Source organism: Cylas formicarius, unplaced genomic scaffold (genome assembly GCF_029955315.1).
Source record: "Cylas formicarius isolate icCylForm1 unplaced genomic scaffold, icCylForm1.1 PGA_scaffold_12__32_contigs__length_19106922, whole genome shotgun sequence".
In the NCBI taxonomy this organism is placed as follows: Eukaryota; Metazoa; Arthropoda; class Insecta; order Coleoptera; family Brentidae; genus Cylas; species Cylas formicarius.
Window position 1 is genome coordinate 4,443,822 of NW_026844225.1, and position 16,231 is coordinate 4,460,052.

The following is a 16,231-nucleotide window of genomic DNA, read 5'->3' on the forward strand; positions in this document are numbered from 1 at the left end:
CTTGAAAAATAAATAAACAATGGCTACCGTGAGTGAAATAATCTCTAATAACACTTTGATCGTGACAAGGAATAACATCAAATATTATAACAGAATTGGGTTTAATTTCCTGAGGACAAAAGATATTTTCATCACTCTCAAACTCAAAAAACCCTATCTCTTGTAAAGGCTGTAGCAGTTCCCTCAAATACACGTATTTTGGCTGTTGCTGGGATCTGGAATATAAGTAATCGTTTTCAAATCTAATTCCATTAGGATGAATTTGAGGATGCTACAGTTAGTGTCCTCTTGCAAATACCTCCAAAGAGATCGCTGGACTTGTGAAATTCGCGAACCAAGCTTGCGTCGTGGATTTTTACGGGTAAAGAAAAGGCTTGCCTTTCAACACTCATTTCGACTGAGTCATTGACAAGAACCTGCAAAAGTATTTATAGCATAATTCCTAAATTTTTCTAAACAGTATTTCCTAACACTCTGATGATTATAGATCGAGAGAGGGCTAAAGGTTCAGGATTGGTAAATAAACTTATAAACAAACTTCCTGTCGAACTGCATATTCCTGTTTATAAATTCTGCGGGCCGGGTACCCATTTACAAAAGGGACTAAATAGAGGTGACTCTGACGTAAAGAGCTAAGATATAGCATATTCTCAGTCTAACGATTTAACTAGGAGACACGAAGCAGACAAGATCTTAGAGGATAAAGCTTGGCAGAGGGTTAAAGCAAAGGACTCTTCGTTTGGAGAAAAAGCAGCCGCTGTAGGCATAACAGGTGTAATGAAAGGAAAGCGAAAATTGGGAATGGGTGTTAAAAAAGCAGGTAAAATGAAAGCGAGCAAAAAAAGCGTATTATAAAAACACCTAATGAAATTGGCGGATTTTTACCTCTTTTATTACCGGGAGCACTCGAGGCGCTAGGCGGAGGATCAGCAGGTATCGCGAAAGCAGTAAACGACGCTAAAGCGGCCAAAGAGCAGTTGGCTATACAGATCCATGGAAGCTCAAGGCAAAGGCAAATATGTAAAACCGTTTAAAAGCGGAAGAGGAGAAGGAAAAGGGCGGTGCTGTATCGAAGGAGAAAAACAACCAAAAGAAAAAAAAAGTCCAAATAAATTTACCGCGAAGAGCTTCGTCAAAATTCGATGTGGAGAAATATGCAAAAATACTACAAATTCCGCATTTCAGAGGCATTTTTATGCGTGATAATCTACCGTGAAAAATACAAATTATAGAATGCGGAATTGCGAGAAAAACGAAGAAACTCATTGGATCAGCTACATAAAGGACCACAGGAGGGCTTTCTACTTCGATGGTTACGGAAATTTGAAACCGCCTTTAGAATTAGTTACATATCTTAATTCTAACGGAAATGTAAGCATATATTATACTTATGAAACCAAACAAAAGTCCAGTTCTTACAATTGAGGACATCTGTCACTAAAATTTCTATATAATATTATGCCCTTAAAATGAAGCGGCAGTGATCATTTTAAGTTCGTAATGTCCACTACGATTTCCATAACTGGGAAAACTTCTATGATATCCGCCGATTTCAATCCGCCAATTTATTTAAATGATGATAAGGAATACTGTTTGGAACTAGCGGATTTCGCGAAGTACCGAGTATGCCAGGTAATAACCAGTTATATATAGGAAAGTTATAACTATTCCAGAGGGAACTTACGAACAAAAACCAAGTGAAAAAGATATTTAAGGAAAGGTCGATTTTATTTTGGAATCAAATTCCAACACACTAAAAAGTTCAATTTTTTGTTCTAAACGAATTGACTTTTCCTTGAATGATTCTATAGGTCGCCTGCTTGGATTTAAAAAGCAAATAATTGAAGCATCGACCACAGAACAGTCGAATGAAGTAGTAAATATTAACAAAGTCAATGCGATTTGCTTCGATTGTAATGGTAAACCGGTTCACATAATACATCACTTTTTCTCCGGCTGTAGCTCCTGGGTATAAAATAGTCGAGTCGCCCCTACCTATGCCTTATTTTCCAATCAGCGTTAGGACAATTAATAATATCACTGTAAAAATAATCGACCAAGACGAAGATCTCATTAACTTTAGAAACGAAACGATAACAGTGAGGTTGCACTTAAAAAGCAGTAATGGTTACCAGATATAATACGACATTTATAAGTGAACCATCAGTGGTTACAGTACAATCACCAAAAAAATTTAAAAAGAGAAATATCGTTCGCAAATCCATTGCCATTAGAAACGGCAAACTTTTAACACGTGTAAACCGCACCTTTTTGAAATCATTGTGATTCCAAGTGCTCGTAAATTGACAATTTTAGATGCTAACAAAAAACTCGACAACTCCATCGTAATTTCTGAGTTTCATACCTATCAACCATTCGTGTCTTCGAAATTCGACTATAACGATGAAATACGTATACCAATTCAGGAACTAGATCCCTTCACTTTACCCTGGGAAAGTGTCTTGTATATCGAAGGTATCCTTACTAATGAAGATGACAAATACAGCGGAAAATTGAGATTTATTAACAATGGAATTGCTTTTCTCTCAGTGAGGAACATTGGTTTGGCGTCAACACTAAAATCTTATCTTTCTTATAACACCAACGAAAGCGTAAAACTGCAAAATGCAGGATGGTTTCCCAATCGAAATGCAAATGGCAGAATTAGGGTCGATGACAACGGAAAATTTAATGTCTCTATTCCGTTGAAATTGCTTTCTGAATTCTTCGAAGATTATCAAAAAAATTGTATTAAATATGAAGCAAGAATTGGTTTTAATACGAGCCAGCAACGGTTTAGAAGCGGTGGTATTTCTAGATGACAATGAACCAAAAACCACAACTCCTGAACACCTAAAGTTTCGCTTAAAAATATATATCGAAAAATCCCAAAAGTAATGACACATATTGCCGAAGAACTTGCTCTAACGAAAATCATGGAGTCTAATAAAGAGATAACAATCCGTTTCAGATCTTGGGAAATTATTGAATATTCATCTCTGCCCGAAACCACAACTCACACGTGACACGTAAAAACAACAAATAAATTAGAGACTCCGCGTCATATCATTATCGCCTTCCAAGAAAATAGGAAAGGTCAAGTAGAAAAGGATATGAGTCAATTTGATGACGTCGATTGAACTAATATAAAAGTATTTTTTAATTCGGAACGATATCCGTACCACGATTTAAATCTAAATTAAAAAAAAAACATGTATTCTACTCTCTATGATAGGTTTGCCAATTTTAGACATTCTTATTACGGAACGTTCAACGAACCAATTTTCACACCGCAGCATTTCAAAGAAAAATGTCCCATTACACAATCGATTGTTCTCATCAACAAACTGATCCGGTGGTAATGCGAATTGAATTTGAAACTGGCGCTAATATCCAAAAGGATACATAGGTTTATTCTCTCATTTTAAATGACAAAGTATTTAGTTACAATCCGCACACTAAAATAGTAAAACAAATGTAAAAGATTTTAAAACCAGATTCGCAAATTTTCAAAAAATTTGACATAAATATCGGGCGAAACAGTACATTTTTGGCAGTTTTCATCATACTGTTCGAGGCGCCAGAAGTACAAGGGTTTAATCTAAAGGACGGTGAAAGTTTCGTCGCTAAAGAAATTGCAATTTACGACGGAAATCAAATAGCCTATATAATGAAGCCGCCGAGATATTTTTTAACGCTGACTCATGTTGATAAGCGAAACGTACGTTGGCTCGAGCGTTTTCACCACGGATTAAAATATAGTACAGGTCTTATAGAATATAACCTTGTCGACGAATTGATTAGGCAGTTGGTCGAAACAGCGGACATTATATACCTCAGAGGGCAAGCGAAAACAGATTTTTTGACTTCAAAGATCCAAAAACTACAACTTGATTGTTAATATTGAAAAATTCGACGACAGTTGGCTGATACCGCTCAAAATTTGAATTGGATCGAACTCATACGTATGACTAACGCAAACCGCGCAAATCAAAATTAATTCTCAACTGTTAAGTGATGAATCGTCCGCTAAGCAACGTTCATGAGGTTTCCAAGGAATACCTTATCAAATACGTGAAATCCTACGATTTGCTGGCTATGTGGCATAAGTTATCCGACAAACAGAAAAACAATTTCAACCTGCAGAATCCTTCGTCTTGTTTTATTCACTATAATCGACCGGACAGTAGGACTCATATCGACGGACCCTTGCCTCCACAAAATAAGTGTCCGATTTGTTTGAGTGTTATAAAAAGTAGTTCATTAAATGAATTCGCCTCAATATAGTGCGAAACATGGCTTTGTTAAGTGCTCAATATGTTTTATTAACAGCGGTGGTGCAAAATATGTTTTACGTGAATTAACCCAATGGGGTGATCGGAGCGTATTGTGTAAGTACGGTTTTGTATTCTCTGGGCTTATTAATGGTTTGCTCAGCGCACGCGCGTCCGCCATATTTAAACGGCGGGAATATGAAAGTTTCGGGTACTTTTTCTGAATATGACCGGGCAACAAGTCTTATCACCTCTGTCACCAATAAAATTAAATGAAAAATTAATTGATTGAAGCTCATAATTGTATTCAATTAAGACGATGGTTAAATGTCATAGACGTCCTCAAGGTGGAAATAAGGCAGAATTAGTTGAGAGGTTAGAATCATAATTTTAATAACAAGTAAAACTACATTCTTCTCTGAATATTAAAAAAAAAATTTGATCACTAAAATTAATTGTAATTTTTTTAGGGTAAAGAACGCAATTCGCAACCGTGTCCCAATAGATCCAAGCCTAGACAAAAGAAAGTGGTTGAAGGTAGAACGAGACAAGCAACGAAATCGTCAAGCAGTAAAAAAAAGTCCTTTGTTGAGTTTCCCAGTGGTATGGCAAAAATTTCCATCAACAAGTTTGCCAAACTTATTTGATGAAGCTTCTATCTATGAATATCTGATTTCATCTTGCATAGTAGAAAAAGAAAATTATAATTCTTGTGATGACGATCAAGAAAATGAATCAAACATTTTAGATTACAGTACAGCGAAACCTATAAAAAGAGGGAAGCTATATGTTGACAGTAATCATGTTACAGATCTTTTTGATTCCATCACGTCTCAAAATATTTATTTTTAAAAAGTAAAATAAAAGCATCGTATCATCCAAAAACAAGAATTAAATGTCCAAAGATTTTGGAAGACGTAGGGCCCACTGATTTACATGTCCTGACACCTCGGCAACTAAGCTCATTTTGTTGTACTCTTCTCAAGTCAAGATCCATGAAACTTAAGAGAAACCACCAATATTTTTATCAAGTCCAAACACAAATGGCTGTGACGGGAAAACAATGGTGTGACTTTGTAATATGGACGTCAAAGGGTTTGCATGTTGAAAGAATTAAGTATGATGTTATTTTTATTGAGCCAGTATTAGACGTATAAGTAGTTTTCACCAAAATATTTTAGCGCCGGAGTATTTTGGAATGCGCATTGCACGAGATTTGGAACCATTTGACTTATCTAAAACCAAAGAAGTTATTAAAAATCAAAAATAACTCTTTACATTTAATCTAATGATTACAATTTGTCATTTATAAATGTTTAAATTATTTATTTACATAACTTACTGCGGTTCTTTACTTATAAGTAAATACTATAATTCTTCGTTATAAGTCTATTTGACACTTATACAATATTAAATATGAAAATGTATATTCGTTACAAAAATAAATTATTTATTTGTTTAAAATATAAGAATTAAAAAATAAAAAAGTTTTAGTTCCGTAATATAAGTTTTTATTTGTATATTATTTACAATTTTTCGGGTATAAAAATGACACCTTCCAGTTCGTAGTAAAAAATGACTGAAGAACAACATGATTGCAATATATTTCGTTTTTACTTTAAATCTCTAATCAATAATAATTGGCGGCTGGAAATTAACTAAACATGCACACACGAATAAAATTTGAAACATCGATGAACGTAAGCTTAACGGTAAAACCTGAAGCACTCGAAATTGTTTAATTTTTCCAATTACATGCTCTACGTAAATAGGTTGTTTAGCAATCCGTTTCAATCGTTTTCTGCCATTTGAAAATGGTGGTATGTTCAAGTAGGCTTGCTTTGATTCAACAATATCTTGAACGGTAAATCCTCTATCTGCCAAAACTAAATCTCCCAGCTCCAAGATTTTATAAATATTTCACGGTCTGAAATACTACTTTCATACACATCTGATACAAAACATACACCTCCATTTAAGAAGTAAAGTAAAGAAGAATTGTAAGAAGAGTATAAGTTTAGTGTTAAATAAATATAAATAAAGAAAATAAATAAATAAATATATAAACAAATATAGTATAAGTATAGTATAAATTTCCATGATGTTCGAAGTTGGATGGTGACTGACATTGAAATTCCGTACAATCAACAATAACTCTAATATTTTTTAGAGATTTAAAAGTGTTTAAAAGTGTTTAAAATGGCTTCAAATTGTGCGTAAATTCATCGAATAAAAACTGTATCCAAAATTTAATAGATCTGGAAACTAAAGCTGTAGAAATTTCAAACCTAAAAGCTAAATCCTCAACTAACAGGCCTACACGTAATCGTATGCGCACTAAAATCAGCCGTTGAATTGAAGTTAGTTTTTTATGACAATTATTACTTTTTTTCTCTTGATCATTTTTACCTCTGACATTCTTGTTATCCGGATTAACAAAATTGTGTAAAATAATAATTTCTTCGTACGTTAAAGTAGTATAAAATTTACTTTTCTTCATATTACTTTTTAAACTTTCTTAAAATTTATCCATCACTGAAACTTGACGTAGACTCACTTGAATTCTTTTACTAGTGAATTTCTTAATGTCAGTTTGAACACCTCGCTCGCATGAGATGTACGGTGATATTTCGTCTTTTACTTGAGCCTCTGTTACTAAGCTCTAATAATTATCACTGGTTACTGTTGACGGGACTACATTTTCTGCAGTACACGAGTTTGATAAGAATATTGAAGTTACATTTAGAGTTGATAAATCTCTTAAGCTTTTTTCAGTAACTTCAACATTTACAGCATCTTCATGGACATCTCCATTTTCATACTCCATGTTTTCAGCGATATTATTTGAAGCCCCACTACTTTCTTTCGTACTCTAAAACAAAAAAAAATACTTAGTTCGGAACATATTTTTTTCTATACTGCTATAGATTATAATTGAATTAAAATTAAATTTTCAAGCTATTCATATAAATAAGCTTACATCATTGTTTTCTTTACATTTTTCAGCCAGCAGCGAAGTTCTTGTGATTATTTTGATCTGAAAACAGATTCATTATTTGAGGTTGTGATGTCAATAATGATTTATAAAGTTTGTAAACGTATAGGAGAAGCTTCTTTGAAAAAGAGGCGTCCTGTGTGGTGGTGGAGAGACAAGATCCATAAATCTAAGGTTCAATCTGTGAACACCTGTCCGATATGTTATTTTATTTGTCAAGTAATGAGGACTGTTTTTAAAAACAATGTTGTAATACCATAAATTAACCGCAAAGAGTTTTTTTGATACTTTATATGACAACCCCGTCGTTTCAGCATACAACGGTATTTTGGAGAGTTTCGGTTTGGTTCAAGTTATTGACGTACCCACGCGTATTTCTAGTCCCACACTCACACTAATTGATCATATAATTCTTTCTGAGGTGCTCCGTTGTGGGAACGGGTGCAGTGTCGATTGATATATCGGATCACGAACTCGTTTTTGCTGAGTTAACTTTACAATTACAGCATTTGCAAGCTCCACCCCGTACATTTAGGGATCTAAAGAATGTTAAACTCACTCTCTTGTATGACCAATTACAGTGGCTTCCGTAGCGAAACATATGTGATATTGATAATATTGACGATAAGGTAACCTTTGTTAATGATAATATCTGCACGCACCTTTAAAAATCGTCATTTTGCATAAACCATATAAACATAAATAACAGGCAACATTAAACTACTTATAAAAACCCGAAACAAAGCTAAAATCAAATAAAAAGAACTAAAAATATCGTTGATTTTCAACAATACAAAAGTCTCAGAAATTTTACAAGTATGACAATTAAAAAGGAAAAAAAGGTCTATATGCAACATATGTTAAATCGTAGTTCGAAAGAAGTGTGGAAATCTTTAAAAAATCTTAATATTATTAGCACAAAGGAAAAATTAAATATTCCACCTCAACTCTGTAGCGTTAATGAAATCAATAAGCACTTCCTTAATTCAATCCCAGTGTCACCCACCTCTAGTACGTATCTCATATCGGACTATTATCATAACCCAATTGTCTTGACTGGTTCGAAGCTGAAATTTTGTCCTATCACAGAGACTGATGTATCGAAATTTTTATGTAACATTAAGTCCAGAGCAGTAGGAGCAGATGGTTTACATGTGAACTTTCTAATCTTTTGTTGTCCATTTATTCTTAAATATATCTGCCACATCGTTTCCGTTTTTCCTTCCGCATGGAAGATCGCACATATTGTGCATCTTTCCAATACTAAAAGTCCCACAAGTTATAGTGAATCACGCCCCATTAGCATTTTCTCTGTAGTTTCCAAAATTATGGAAAAAAAAATGTCATTAAAACGTAACTGATTGACCATTTGGAGAAAAATAGTATTCTTCCTGAAACTCAGTCTAGCTTCAGGAAGGGGCACAGTTGTGCAACTGCTCTCCTAAACGTCACTGATAATTCATTCTTTTTTTATTATTTATATTATATATATTATTATTACTGGATTACTCTAAGGCGTTTGATACCTTGAATCACCATTCTTTGCTAACTATTCTAAAATACATAGGGCTTGATGAGGGTGCTGTCGAATTTATGGGGAACTACTTACAAGGATTACACAAAAAGTGGTTCTGAATGGACAGCAATCAGAGTGCCGTGCTATAATATCTAGGGTGCCTCAAGACTCCCTTCTAGGACAGTAGATGTATAGTGCCGATATAAGCAACAGAAACCGTACATAACCTCAATTTCCTAACCCCCCCGCAGCGGGGGCCCCCCGCGCGTGTCCCCCCTGTCTCCCAGAGTGCGCTCCGCCCCCCACCCAGCTTGTGTAGCGTCCTGTTTTGCCCCGGTTCCGCCCGTCGCTGCTAGATGTCGCGCGCTTGTGTAGCGTCCTGTTTTGCCCCGGTTCCGCCCGTCGCTGCTAGATGTCGCGCGCTCCGACCGTCGTAGGCCCCCCCGGTAGAGGGCGGTGACGGTGCGGCGCGGTGACGCGGTGGATCGGGAGGATAATTAAATAAACTTGAATTTTAATACATTTTATTTTATTTTATTTATAAAATTGGTCTGGCGAGGAGTTTCTTCTTCTTTTTATGTCGATTCAGTCGACCATCCCATTGTTCCTGTTCCTTGCGTTGTTCTTCTTCCCGTTCCCGGAGGAAATCTAAATACGAAGTGCACTCCTCGCCGTCCCACTCCGTCGACCACCCACCCGGGTACTCCTGCTGCTCCTTTGTTTCTTTTGATCCACCGGGTTGCTCCTGCTGCTGGTGATGTTCCCTTGTCGTTTCATGTCGTACCGGGAATTCTAACCCCCGGTACTCTTTGTGTGATTTGAATATGTGACGCCCTAAGCGATGCGCCAACATAATATGCGACTTGTCATACGGACAAACCGCGATTTTTTCTAGAACAAAACAAAGTATGATATGTAGCGTTTCCTATAAAACACACATTTTTTTTTTAAACAAAACTTCCAAAAAGGGGGGTTATCAAATAATTTTAAAAATTGTTTTTTAAGTTATACGCGCATACCAAAATTCACGTTTCAATTCACTGTCATTTAAATGTAAGTGTATTATTGTCAAAAGGGCAAACTGCAATTTTTTAGTACAAAAAATAAACAAAAATATGTATATATTTCGCGTTTTCCCCATAAAACGCACATTTTTGAAACAAAACTTTCAGTAATTTTAAAAATTGTTTATTTTTTAAAAGCCAAAATTCCCTATTCACTGTCATTTAAAAGATATTAAAAACGCTCAATTTAATTCGATTATTATTGTCAAAAAGGCAAACTGCAATTTTTTAGTACAAAAAATAAAACATTTTTGAAACAAATTTAAAAATTGTTTATTTTTTAAAAGCCAAAATTCCCTTTTCCATTCACTGTCATTTAAAAGCTATTAAAAACACTCAATTTAAATCGGTTATTATGCAACGTAAAAAAGATGAGTATCATATTTTAAAACAGGTAGAAACTAACCAAAAAAGTGATAACCCAAACTGAAACCCACAAGAAAAGACGCGCACTGTATAAAGGTAATTAAAATATAAAACTTACCAGTTGTAGGGTCGTAGGGAAATGGACATCGCACTTCTCTATTCATTGCACTGAATATAGTCTATAATACACATGCAACGTATTTATACACATGCACTCCCTTCCATGGTTGAATTAAAAGTCGAAAGGTCTTCTACCCACAAGCACCAACGCCGATTTGAATAGACGCGATGTTGTCGCCAGACAACCGTGCAGGTAGAAGTCTCAAGGTCAACACGCTTTCACACGGGAACGCAACCGTTTCGGACGTTGGACGAACGTATGTTGCCGCAAAAGATCAAGGCCAACTTGCTTTCATTTTTTACAATCTCCGTATGGGATGTGGAATTTCAAAACGCGCCGAGTCTAAATGTCAAGTTGTTTTGCTTGTTGAGAATAATAATTAATTGCCCCCTTTATATTTGCTCCGTGGGATTAACGTAATGGGAAAAATTTGTTGCAACGCATGTGGAGGTGTCTTCGTTTGTTAACTTTTAGAAAGTATTCTCGCACCGTATAAATACATCTCATTTTTCTCTGTTTTGTCAGTAGTTGTTTTTGGTATTATTCGTGCAACGTGGAAGCTAACTTAGTGGTTTGGTGTTCGTACAAAAAAGCAGTAAGTACCTTTTTTATTGTCTTATTTTAATTCTTTAACATTTGTTATTATTTTATAAAGTTCCTAAAGATCATCTTAGTACTCTCAACCCGTAACCGCAAATAGAATAGCAGCAATCTTAAGCGTAAGTTTTTTTTATTTTTTTAATTTTGAGATAAAATAATTAATAATAATTTATAGATGGACTTAAGTCAACTGAATCAAACCTGTCTTGCAGAAGGTGATTTTGAGCAGCCGATTGTCAAACTGCATGAATTGCCGATAGGCGTTCCGTTTAAAATTACTAGAGCCAAAATTGTTAATACAAAATTTGGCAATTCCGTGTTGCTGCAATTAGAAAATTCCGTAGTATTTCTTCCTACTCGCGTGACAGAAGCTTTCCGTCCGAGACTAGAACACTTTGCGTCGGGGCAGTACAAACTGGTCTACGAGGGATCCAAAGATATTGGAAAGCCCAACTCTTTAAAGAAATTCAAAATAATTCAAAATTAATCAACATATTATACAGGGTAAGTCTTATTTACTGTTATATATTTAATAAACCACGATGCGCGTAAAGCAGATCATTCATAGAGCGCAAATCTTAATTTTAACCTTACAAAAATTAAAAAAGCATATTTCCGACAAGTTCACTCTTAGAGATAGTGATGTGTGGCTTAGGAGACTAAATAAAAATATTGAATCTTGCAACCAAATCGTTTCTAACGAAAAGGATTTCTCTATTGGGTTAAAAAGAAAATTACAAACTACAATTCAACATCTGAAAGCTATTAGAAAAATTATTCTTAATTATCAACATAAGCATTTTGGATTGGGATTACAAAGTAGTAGCCGCGAGACAAACACAAATGAAATGGTTGTATGGGAATCGGTAGCGTCGTGTTTCCAGGGAAGAGTTCAGACCGGTGTCATAATTAATTTACTTCATAAAGATTTAATTCAACAAAAAATTAGTCAAATTTTAAAGAAATTTTTATTGCTGAAAGTAAATACCACATTTTGCGGTGAATTTATTAAGGCAAAAAATGATGTCCAAGGCGAAGTTGATGTTAAATATCTGAGTACCGGAAATGCTGTAGTTGATTTAGGAACAGAATTGAATGATTGGTTTGTTGAAAATGTGCAAGATAAAATTTTAAATCAAATGTCAGAGTTTCAGGAACGTGATTCCGGGTGGGCTTTAAATAATATTATTTATTTAGAGATTAACATTAATAAATTTGAAATGGGTAACGGGTCATCCTTCGTTGAGTTGCCTAAAGAAATTGCGAATAAAAGGGCTTGTATTAACATTAGAAATGACGATCAAGCGTGTTTTTATTGGTCAGTTGTATGCGGACTCTTTCCAGCACGTTTTCGTCAGTATTTACCCTCTTCATATCCATACTACAAAAGTGTTTTGAAAACTGAAAATTTACAAACACCTATGGAAATGAATAAAATAAGCAAATTTGAAAAAGACAATGATATTTCCATCAATGTTTATATCTTAGAGCTTAATAAAAATGAAAAAACTAGTTTTTATTCCGTGTTACCTGCACGATTAACAAAAGAAAAACGCGAAAAACATTCAAATTTGTTGTTAATACAAAATAAATATTATCCAAAAGTTAATGATTTTGATCCTGATCCGCAAGATAATGATTATGAAGAAATAAAATATCACTATTGTTACATTAAAAATTTGTCTCGATTAGTTTCCTCACAGCTCAGTAAATATAATCACAAGAAATACATTTGCGATAGGTGTTTGAATTATTTCAATAACGAAACTCGTCTACATGACCACGAAACAATATGTTCCAGTTTCAATGAGTATAAAGTGTCTTTTCCCAAATATGATTACGTTGAATTTCGAAACCATATATATAAACAAAGGACTCCGTTTGTAATTTACGCCGATTTTGAGAGTCAATTGAGAAAAGTAAATTTGAAAATTTCAGATAAAACCTCGAAATACCAAAAGCACGAAGCTTACAGTGCTGCATATTACTTTAAATGTTCTTATGATGATTCAATATCATTTTTCAAAAGTTATCGTGGTCTAGATTGTATTGATTGGTTCGTGGAGGAAATATCTAATTTATCAAAATTTGTTCGTTCAAAATTTAAGGATATTATACCAATGGATAGTGAAATTAGTCTAGATCAAAGGTCGAGTCATTGTCATATTTGTGAAAAACCTTTTTTAAAAGAAGATGTTATTGTTCGTGACCATGATCATTTTACTGGTAAATTTAGAGGTTTTGCCCATCAGGCTTGTAATTTAAATTTTAAAAAAATATTTGTAGTGCCCGTAGTATTCCAGAACCTTTCTGGATACGATAGCCACTTCCTGCTTCCGGTTTTAGCAAAAAAAAGCTATGTATCCATAGTTCCGGTTAATAAGGAAAAATACATCTCTTTTACATATTTCGAACCTGATTATAACATAAAATTTAGATTTATAGATTCGTTTAGATTTTTGGGAGCATCTCTGGATAATTTAGTTTCCAGTATGGATAAAAATGAACTATATATTTTAAGAAAAGAATTTTCCGATCTCGACGAATCAAAATTAAATTTACTGTCGCAAAAAGGTATTTTTTGTTACGATTACATCGACCATATAGACAAATTAAATGAAACAACTTTACCCCCGATTGAAGAATTCTATAATAAATTAAGTGAAAGCAATATTAGTGAAGAAAAATATTCCCACGCACAAAGTGTTTGGCAGTCGTTTGAAATAAAAAATTTAGGCGAGTATTCAGATTTGTATTTAAAAACCGACGTTATTCTTCTGGCAGATATATTCGAAAATTTTCGAAAAACTTGTATGGCAACACACGTTTTGGATCCGGCGTGGTATTTCAGTATGCCCGGGTATACATGGGATTGCATGCTTAGATTCACAAAATGTCGTTTAGAACTTTTGCGCGACATTGACCAAATTATGTTTATCGAGCGGGCTATACGAGGTGGAATTTCGGTGTGTGTTGGTAGATATGCGGAGGCCAACAATAAATATATGCCCAACTACGATTCATCCAGGGATGATTCCTATATCATGTACTTTGACGTCAATAACCTCTATGGCAAGGCCATGTGCGAGCCTCTTCCTTACGGAGGATTCGACTGGATGTCTCATCAAGAGATTGATTCATTTAATGTCATGAACATTCCAGATGAATCTTCCCAAGGATATATCCTAGAGGTAGACCTGGAATACCCGCAGAAATTACATGACACACATAGAGATTTTCCATTTTGTGCCGAACATCGAGTGCCCCCCAATTCAAAGTTACCAAAACTAATGACTACTTTGTATAATAAAGAAAAATACGTCATACACTATCGCAATTTAAAACAGGCTCTCAAAAACGGTCTCGTACTAAAGAAAATTCACAAAATATTAAAATTTAACCAATCTCGTTGGTTGAAATGTTATATCGATCATAATAATAAATTAAGAACCCAAGCAAAGACAAAATTTGGTATAAATTTATACAAATTGTTTAATAATGCCGCTTACGGTAAAACAATGGAAAACATTCGCAAGCATCGTATTGTTAAATTTGTTAAAGCGTGGGATGGTCGCTACGGTGCGAAAAATTTAATTTCTAGTCCTAGATTTCACAGTAGAACCATACTTGATAACAATTTGTTGCTTATAGAATTAAAAAAATCGGAACTTTGCTTTAATAAGCCACTTTATATTGGAATGTCCATATTGGATTTGTCGAAAACGACCATGTACGAGTTTCATTATAATTACATGCTTCCAAATTTGGGTCCCGAAAAATGTAAAATTCAATACATGGATACGGACAGTTTCATTTATAATATCAAATGTTATGACGCATATGAAAGCGTTATTAAGGCCGATTTAACAAAATTTGACACGTCTGATTATCCTAATGACAATCCCTATAATATACCGCAAATCAACAAAAAGGTTTTGGGGTTGATGAAGGATGAGACTAATGGCACCATCATTAGTCATTATGCTGGGTTAAGGTCGAAAATGTATACTTTCAAAATTTTAACGGGTTCGGTAGTTAAAAAGTCAAAGGGTATTCAGTACAATATTGTAAAAAATAAAATTTCATTTGATGACTACGTAGAATGCTTAACAAATTTTAGGGAAAAGTACGCCACTCAACGAACCATTCGTTCATACACTCACAATGTATTTAGCATCGAACAAACAAAAGTTGCCTTGAGTCCTTTAGACGATAAACGTTATCTTTTGCCGAATTCATATGAAACGCTTCCGTGGGGACATTATAAAGTGCCGTAATTATTTTTTAATATATTTTTGTTACAGATTATGGTCAAGCAACTTACATTAGAAAGCCTTTGTATTATAACAATTTGCGAAAATATTAGGTGTAGTGCTGATTTTTTGCTTGAGTCACCTTTGCCTTGGAAACTAACGATACTAATATTTAAATATTATTCGAAATATAGATGGAGGTACCTTAAACAACTAGCGCTCCAGTCTGATGGCAATTCTTTATTAAATTTAGAATTCATTCTGTTGAATAAGAGATTTGGATCGTCTTACAGAAATAGCATTTTGGCAACTCCAACCATTGATTTTGACGGAGAATCCGCTTACTGTTTATGGGTCAGTTATTACAGGATAAAATATTCGGAAATTTTAGTTTGTAAATCTTGTCACTTTATATTTCAAGTAGTTAAAAAATTTAAAAAGAAAAATTTTAGACTTTTATTGGATCACTATCATTTACAGCTGGATATAAATAATTTGAATGATGTATATCACGATAAACAATTTTGGTGTCAAAGCTGCTTTGAAGAAGTTTTGTTCACTGTAGAAACTGAAGATGAATGTAATTTAATGCTTCACGATGAGAGAAAATATGGAAAAAAGTTACGCTTTTCTGATAGCACATTGAACTATTAATACTGTGGTTTTATTATAACATATGTAACTGTAGATAAGGCTTTTATGTATTGATTGTATGCCATTGTATTGCAACAAGAATAAACATGTATATATTTAGACGCTATTTTCTTTTTTACCACCACCACAACACCGCATAATAATTACACAGAAGTTTGTAATTGTATAATTTATTTATTATATACATTATTACTATTTTACAATTTCGTTAAATGCTAAATTATTAAATTGTTCTAGTTTTCTTTTGCACTCTTGAGCTTGCATCCGCGCCACGTGCAAGTCTGTATTAAAAAGCGCAATTTGTGTTTCAATTTCGTTGATATTGCACTCTAATCCCGACAACTGAGACGCCAAGTTTCTTTTTAAATTGAATGCCTCACAAATGACA

General features: G+C 34.2%; 1 long non-coding RNA gene across 1 annotated transcript; it reads left to right on the top strand.

Annotated features, from left to right (window-relative positions):
* The first annotated feature begins 9,232 nt into the window (after window positions 1-9,232).
* LOC132695746 (uncharacterized) lies at window positions 9,233-15,348 on the top strand. The gene is made up of 4 exons (XR_009617878.1): window positions 9,233-10,931; window positions 10,992-11,055; window positions 11,112-11,440; window positions 15,241-15,348. It is a non-coding gene; the product is annotated as an uncharacterized LOC132695746 (long non-coding RNA).
* The last annotated feature ends 883 nt before the right edge of the window (window positions 15,349-16,231 follow it).